The sequence below is a fragment of the Phragmites australis genome, chromosome 1 (assembly GCF_958298935.1).
Source record: "Phragmites australis chromosome 1, lpPhrAust1.1, whole genome shotgun sequence".
NCBI lineage: Eukaryota > Viridiplantae > Streptophyta > Magnoliopsida > Poales > Poaceae > Phragmites > Phragmites australis.
This window is the reverse complement of record NC_084921.1, coordinates 4,098,690-4,107,351: the sequence shown is the minus strand read 5'-3', so window position 1 is coordinate 4,107,351 and position 8,662 is coordinate 4,098,690. Positions and strand designations below refer to the sequence as shown.

The 8,662-nt window shown below is 46.4% G+C and overlaps 1 pseudogene; it reads left to right on the top strand.

The window, feature by feature from the left end:
- Positions 1-863: 863 nt before the first annotated feature.
- On the top strand, positions 864-7,837 carry LOC133924054 (uncharacterized; annotated as a pseudogene).
- The last annotated feature ends 825 nt before the right edge of the window (positions 7,838-8,662 follow it).

Genomic DNA, 8,662 nt, shown 5'->3' with positions numbered 1-8,662 from the left:
AGCGCTAAATCTGTAGTTTTGTGAAATTGTTGCTTAAATTTATAATTTTGCGATAATTTTACTAAAGTATTTGTAGTTTTACGATAAAATGGCACTAAATCTGAAGTTTTATGAAACTATTGCTTAAATTCGTAGTTTTACGATAAATTTGTCGAAGTATCTGTAGTTTTGCAATAAAATTAACACTAAATCTATAGTTTTGTGAACTATCGCTTAAATCTATAGTTTTATGATAATTTTATCAAAATATCTATAGTTTTACAAAATTTACTCATGAATGAATAAAGAGCAGTGCCTTGATCAAGAAAAAATGTTGCCGAATGTAACGTGATGGCTGGTGCTCGTAGGATTTTCCTAACCTGTTCAAAGTTTACGTAAAATATGCACTGCATAGTGCGGACTGGGGATGACCTCCAGAATCCAGATGATCATGATCCAAAACTGAGCAGCTAATACTTTCGTAGGTGAACTTTAACCATTTGTTTCTCTCAAGTAAGAAAAAGAGGAACATCAGATGGGAACGTTGTTGGATAGGAAATCGGCTAACCATTTTACCAAGCAATCACATGACCCTCGCCGCTGGCCACCGTATCAATGGCTTCCACAGCTGCTGCCACCTCTCCCGGTCTCCCCTCCGCTGTGTGAGCCAGACCTGCAGCTCGCGATTGAGCCCCACCAGCAGAAAGACAACCCCCGCTCGCGCCCTTCTTCACTGGCTCCTTCAACCTTCCCGCCAAAATTTTGGAAAATGCCTCCTCCATCGCCAAAAAAATGCGAGAAAAACCAAAGCAAACCAAACCCGCACACGGACGACAGATCTACCACCCGACCAAGCTCCCTCCCTCCACCGCCGGGGTCCACCCATGACGGCCGGCTCCAGCGAACCCCGTCGCATCGTCCTCCTCCTCGACCTCGACCCGCTCCTCCCATCCCCAAGCTCTAGCGCCCTTGCCGCCTCCTACCTCGCCGGGTCCCCCTCTCCGGCCTCCCTCTCCGCAGTTCACCTCTTCTTCTCTTCCCTCTCCCCTATCCTCTCCTCCTCCCTCCTCCCCAGGCCCCTCCCCGCCGCCCCCACCCCACTCTCATTCGACCTCCACCTGGCCACCCTCGCCGCCCTCGTGCCGCTCCGCCGCCTAGCACTCTGCGCCTCCACACACCCGCGCGTCCCCGCCTCCTTCTCCATCGCCAAGTCGCTCCTCCAGCTCGAGCACAACTACCATTGGGACCCTGACGCCCAACACGGCCGCCGCCACGCCTTCGGTCCACCGCCCAATTTGTTGGTCCTTTTCACGACCGCCGCCGAATTTGTAGAGTTCGGGGATAACGTGAGCTTTGTCGAGAAATTTCACCGGGTTTTTGGGCCGATGAGGGACCACCTTTCGGTGAGGGGCCTACAGATGTGCTGGGTCGCTGTCGCTTCCTCCAGCGAGGGGATCCGGAGGGTGGTGACCGAGCTAGGTTGGCCATTCACGATCACCGATTCGGTTGCGCTAGGGTCAGCGGCCGCACCCCTAAAGCTCGTGTGGAGAGGTGTTAGACCTGGGCGCAGGGATGGTGGATGGCGAGGGGAGGTGGTATTGGATATCGCCGATGTGGAAGGAAAGCCTCTTGTCTGCAAGGGCTGTGAGGTCAAGGTGATTGGCTCCACACGGTGGAGCGTTAGCAGCGATGAAGTATCCACGATCACGGTTACAAATATCGTCGGTAACCGCTTGTTTATCGCGGTTACCGGAAGATTCGGTCTGTACCGCTTTTATAAACCGAGCAGTTACCGACCAAACTTAAATTTAAAATTAAAAAAAATCAAAAATTTAGCAAAATTCGACCAGTTTCAACCGAATTCTACCGAATTACTGTACAGTTACTGCCAGGGACCGGTAACCGTTTGCAAAACGGTAACTAAAACCCTGTCCAGGATACATGTGAAGGCAATGTGTGAGGTTGGGAATTGGGAGCAGTTCATGGATGGGGATGGTGATGTTGCCATGGTGCACGGGTGCCTGCAGGAGGGGTCCAAGGGTGATAGCGAAGAAGCTGTGGAGAAGGAGTTCTTCCCGCATCGGGTCCTTGAATTGGTACTCGGTGTGATGCCCATTTATCACCGGCCTAGCCCACCTTCTTCGCCCATCCCAGCCCGCACCTCCTCCCTCTCTCTCTTTGACAGCCCGGGCCCACCAGTCAGCCCCCTTCTCCCACCTCTCGCCGCGCCATGCGCAACCGCGCCGTCCGAAACCGCCGGCATGCCCACGTCTCCACCAGCGCCCACGAACCCCGCAACAACCTGCGTGCGCCTATAAATGCTGCCCAGCCCTGCCGCTCTCTCGTTCGCCCACAACTCCGCCTGCTCCTCACCTTTGCAGAGCTGCCATTACCATCGTCGAGCTCCACCGAGTGTCCGCCACCGTAGCCGAGCTTCCCCCAGCTCGTCCGAGGCCGCTACCAGCACCGCAAGGACCCGAGGAACGCAGCCCACCCCTCGGCTCTCCCTCTCTGCCGCCGGAAAAACCACCTCATCGAGCTCCGGTAAGCCTCACCACCACCTCACCGTCGCTGGCTTCCTCCGTCGCATTCAAAGGTCGGCTGACCGACTCCTTAACACCGCAGGACCGCCGGCTAGCTTCCCTGATCTGCGGATTCGTCTCTTCATCGCCGTAGCCAAGCCTCCATCGAGCTCCGACCCCCGCCACCACTTCCCTCCGTTGCCGACCACCGCCAAGACCCCGTCGGCCGCCGTGAAGCCCTCGGTGAGACTCCCCGTCCTGATCTCTTTCCGTCGAGTTTGGTAGCCTGTAGCCCCAGTTCACATGTCACCGGTGATGCTCCGGCCATGCCCGCGACGGCAACACTATTTCTTGTCACCGCTAGCCACCCGTTCCCCCCAACCACCCTAGGCTGTACGATCCCAGATCTGTGGCCGAGATTGCATACCCTTTCGGGTATGTAACCGGTCGACCATGGACCAGTGGACCCAGTCCACGGCGCCGGTCCACAAACCCAGTCAGCGGCCCCGTAGGCGTCACGTCAGCTGTTTTCACCCAGTCAGCATCCTCGCAAGCCACCTCAACCATTCGAGCCCAATCAGCGTGATCACGCAATAATTAGATTTTTCAATTCAAAAATAAATCCTTAAATATTTGAAATTAGGTAATTTTACATATAGGTCCCCAAACGTTTCAGTTTTCACAAAAAGACTGTTTTCAGCCCTTGTAATTTTACTTTTAGCCCACTATAGTTTTATTTATTTGCATATAGGTCTCTAAAATTTACAAATAAGCTCCTGAAACTTTCTGTTTCTACAATCTAGCCCTTGTTCTTTTTCAAATAGGCCCATATAGCTTAAAACCTTTGTAACTTTTCCATTATAGCTCCGATTCAGACGATTCTTGCGCTCTCGCGATCGTGGCAGCGAGTACTATCGTTAGTAATCTTTTTATAGTGCCTTGCTACTGTTTAGTGTACTGTTCTTAGATGTTTGTGCTTATTTATTTCCAGTGTGCGTGATTGCAATAGGAAACAAGCAGTTTGTAAACCTGCAGGACCAGACTTTTGAGGAGTTTGAGCAACCCGTGATTGAAGGTAAGTGTCCTTGATCACATCGATCCCATTGTAGGAAAGTGTATCTTTTATTTTTCTAGATGCATGCTTGTCAATATGAATCCCATGCTTAGGGTTTATTAGTATTTTCCGTGATTATCCTTATCGCTTGTGTTGTAGTCTAGATGTCAAGGGTATAAATGCTTAGTTGTGCTGTCAAGTTAGGTGGGTTAAATGTTAATCTGAATAATGGTCTATGCAATATGAACCGGTTTGGGTAACCTTTTGTAGCAATAGGGATCTAGGAAGGTTGGTTTGGTTGGTATGGCTGTTGTGTGCGCATAGAGAATGTGTGAGCACCTGCCTTGGATCCTAAGGACCGGTTTGTGAATCCTGTAACCCAGCATAACAGCGCAACTACGAGGCTTATATGGGTACGACCTGGCTAATTAATTAGATGTTTTCCTTATTCTGTACACAATAACTGGCTGTTGAGTGCCACAAGAGGGGGCCTTTGCAGTGAATGGAATCCCTGTTGACAGTGAAACCTTAGTGGGTGCATATGGATTTAGAAGTGCTTTGTAAAGGCCTTGTAGTGAGACCCCGACTCTACACCTTGGAAGTGTGAAGCAAAACGGGAATCACGACTCGTGGGTAAAGTGTGCAAACTTTGCAGAGTATAGAACTGATCGATCAGTTGTGCTCACGGTCAAGAGAGAGCTTGGACTTCTTCATGATTAGTGAGGGATCTTGGATGGTTGGTTTTGGGTAGTCGGGTGGTGTCCCGATGAGTTGGTAGCCGGATATGGACTATTTGGTGAGTTTGGTAGTCGGATGAAATCCGATGAGCTGTTCTTTTAATGTTGATGTCATCACACATAGTAAATAGGATCGCTATGTCTTTTTGAGTCCTAGATTAGGATGGTATAGATGTAGTAAACCTGAGTCAAGCCTTTATTACCTTAAGCCTTCATGTCATATTTTTTCACACTTGCTGAGTACCCCATGTACTCACGCTTGCCTTCTTCCAACCTCTTGATGCTGCTTAGAAGGTGAGTACTCCGAGGACGTCTTGGCCGACGGAGCTGAGTTCTAGGCGTAAGAAGATTTCGACCTGAAGACTATGTTGTAGGCTGGCGCTCCTCCAGACAACACATGTGGATATATGGAAAACCCGCTATCGCTGGAAGTTATCGTAGTGTTTTCTTTAAGACCTACGATTTTTTTAATGAATCTTATCGTTATGTAATGACACTGTTATGTTATCACTTATGAAGTCGTTGCATGTATGGAAGCTTGATCCTAATATATATGTGGAATGTATCTGATTTATTCTCTTAAAAACCGGATGTGACACTCGGTGATGAGAAGGATCAGTTAGGGGTTGCCAAGCCGATTTGGCAGATAATTCTGGTGTTCCTTAGTAGAAGGAACTATTGCGCAATTGTCTCGGTTTCTGATGGAGATGGGAACTCTGTAGATGGTGTTCTCGTGCCTTTCTCGGTGAACTGTGCATTACTTCATTTCGAGAAGAGTGGCATTGGTTTAGGGCAAGTGGCTGCAAAAGGCCTTGAAACACCAGATAGCTGTGCATCTGATGCAGCAAAGGTGCAGAGTGCGAGGAAGAAGAGAAGCAAGCTGGTTAGTAAGCTACTTGAGGTGACCACCTGGAGCACCTTCTGTGATGTGCTCCTCAAACAGGTGGTGGATTTGGAAGACCTTTATTTGAGCAGGTATAGTGCCACATCGAAAAAGTTGCGGTTTTTGAAATGTTAGATGAAACAAGTGAAATGGTCATGTCTTAGTACTTCATCGAGCACACATACAGAAGGAGAGAAGTGTCCTCCCTTGAAGGATGAAGCAGAAGCTAGAATTCAGGTGTCAGAAGAAGATGCTTCAGCTGGTCCTGTCAAATTTTCAGCGGATGAAGCAGATTGCAACAAAGTGGGCACACCAGTGGATGAAGCAGATTGCAACAAAGTGGGTAGACCGGTGGATGAAGCAGATTGCAACAAAGTTAACAGACCAGTGGATGAAGAGAGTTCGATGTTCTCTTCTATGGAAGATTTGGAAGCATTTCTGGGGAGTGTCCCTCATAAGATTGAGCAAGGTCTTCGTTCTGAGGATGCTGATCTGGGGAATTTAGCTGAACGCTTGGTGGGCTTGTCTGTCCATGGCTCCATGCTAGTTGATTAAGCACGGGAAGGTTACAGTGAGGTACTTTGAACACAGGGAAGCAGAAGATGCTTCTGGTGGAAAAATTGCCTGCGAACTTTCCAATATTCTGTTGAGGAAACCCAAAGAGGTGGTATCAAAGTACAAAGGAAGCGATTCAGCGTCTGCTGCATCGGAGCAAACTGCAAAATACAGTACACACTATAAAATTCGAGAGTATCCTTTTTTAATGCTCAATTCTTTTCCTTTCGTCTCTGCAATTATTTAGTATGATATATCATCTGCAATTCTATGTTGTTGATATATTAACTTTTGTGGTTTTGCTCACCTTAACAAGCATGTACCAGACATGAACTGCAGATTTTGCTTAGAATGGAAATAATCAAATCTGAACTTGGACCTGCTATAGAGGAAGGTTCCAAACAGAAAATGATAAAAGAGATCTGCTTGCTTTTGTAGTTTATTGATATCAACCTCCAAGGGGATTCATTTCAGTCTGACAGTATTCTTGAGTTTGCTGAAAAGACCGTAAAGTCCAGGTATGACTTAATTTCTATACTTCAATTTATCTTAATGTTCTTTACTAGGGAATAGCTTTGTTAATGCTCGTGAATGTTAGTGTTGAAGGGCATGTAATTGTGTGCAGTACAATGAAGGTTAAACTTGCAACCTACGCCAAGAGAAGCGATTTCATGTTGCTTCAATGCATTTACTTCAAAAAAAAAATGTTGCTTCATTGCAAATCTGGGATTTTTTTTGGAAAGAATAAGTCTAGCATCAGGGCAAGCATCGCACATTTCTTTGGCAAAAATTCATGTTCCGTACTGCTTTCTTTGCAAGAAGCAAGTTTTTTTTTTTTTTTTTTTTTGCAAGGCAAAATAGTTCTGTATTTGTATTTGCAGTTCTGTACACTGCAAGTATTTGGTTTAGCCACAAATACAAATAACAAATTGAGTGAAGTCCTAACTTGGGATACTTTTCTTAATATTACCCATTGATCTGGTTATATCTGTGCGGCAGGCTTGCAATGCCACCCTGATATTATACCTCTGTTATGTAAAACCTCTAACCGATTGTGTTGATTGGATCTGCTTCATACCATAAGTACCTTTTTCTTCCTTCAGTTAACTATCTAATGAAATTCTAACTTAATCCCTAAGCTCTGGTGCTCTTGTTCCTTGATTGATGGTGCGAGCAGAATTTCTGTACAGCAGTACTAACATCGGATAGCACTCTGATCTTTTTTTTTTTAACCGGAATCAGAAAGTGATATTCCAACATTTAAGTACAGTTGGTAAAATTTTATAATTGTAATTAGTTTCTTTTCCTGCTCTCACTGCTGAGTTCAGTATGCATGTAAATAGATATAGAATTACAAAATGAATCTTATTCCTCAAAAGGAAGATTTGTCAAGCTGAACAAGATTCACAGTTGAGATTAATACATCTATTTTAACACAATTTCAGAGAGTTCAAAGAGTGTAACTGGACTGTCCAATGCTTTGTCAGGTACATCAACTCCATGGAGGTACATCTACACCCAAATGGAGTTTGATTTATTCGACGACGACGACGAAGTGGATTGTTCGGATTCTCTACCCAGCAGCAGCAACCAGGAAGACGGCAGGGTCGACAGGGGCCGCAGCCACCGGAACTACGCCAGCGCCAGCACAAGCGCCTCCGCGCTCCACCTGCTGAGGAGCGGCCGCCATGACGATGACGACAGGCACGACGAGCAGCTGGTGAAGGCTCAGGAGCGGCGGAACCGTGAGAGGCGGTTCTCCTCCTTCACCAGCTGGGTGCCCGACCTGCGCCGCGTCTGTGCGCTCAAGCACCCGGGGAAGGAGCCGTCCGTGCACGTGCCGCGGTCCAGGTCGTCGTCGAAGTGGCGGGCAGCGTGCACCGACGTGGTGTTGGAGACGCCGATGATGGCCAAGTGGCAGGAGAGCGGGCCGGGGTCCGAAGGCGGCGACGGGGTGAGGGCGGCGCTCGGGACGGCGTCAAGACCTTGTTTCACGACGACGAGATTGAGATGGACGTGAGCTCTAGCGGCGTGTAACTAAGGGTATGTTTGTTTTAGTTGTAGATTCTGCAGTTTATAAAATTAGATTATGAAAAATTGAATTGTGAAAAGTTGGATTATGAAAAGATTTTATATCGTAGATTTAAAAAACTTTGATGGACAGTTAAGTAAAATGGATTTTCACAATCTATCAAAAGCTGAAAAAAACCAGCTTCTCAGATTCTCACAATCCAACTAGCAGATTTTAAAAAGTTATAATCAAAAGCTGTCTGTTTGTTTCAACTTTAGATTGTAAAAGCTGAAAGTCACAATCCGAAATTGAAACAAACAGGCCCTAAGACTATATCTAGTAGATACTAAAAATTCATCTATATAATACTATTATAGTATCCACTTATATTATTATAGTATTTTTTATTTTTTCTATCTCCAACAGTTACCTATTTCTTATATTCTATTACTCTTCTCCTCCCTCTGGACCCACAATCAACGTCTGAACAGTATCACAGTTGCTACAGTATTTCAGCAAATTTGGGTACTGTTTCTCTCTCCTCAACACTGTAGCACTAGGTACCGCATTTGTTAGATAGCAAATTTAAGTGCTGCAGTATTTTACAGGGATACTGTAGCCAGATAACCTAACTGAGCTAAGCGGCACATTCGATTCTGGTTGACTGTCATCCTGAATTTGTCTCTTTGTTCACGCATTTGCGATTTGTTCTTAAGTTCTGGGAACGAGCGATCGACACGGGGCATTTTTTTTTTTCACGATGACCATCAGGTGGTATCCTATTTACCATTATATCCACATGTATAGATTTTTGACGATCTGTATGTTACCTTCAATAGTAATTACCATTTTCTAAAAGTGACAACAATTATCTCTCGACATAACGAGTGCCCGATGGGTGCGTTCAGTCGTGCGCACATG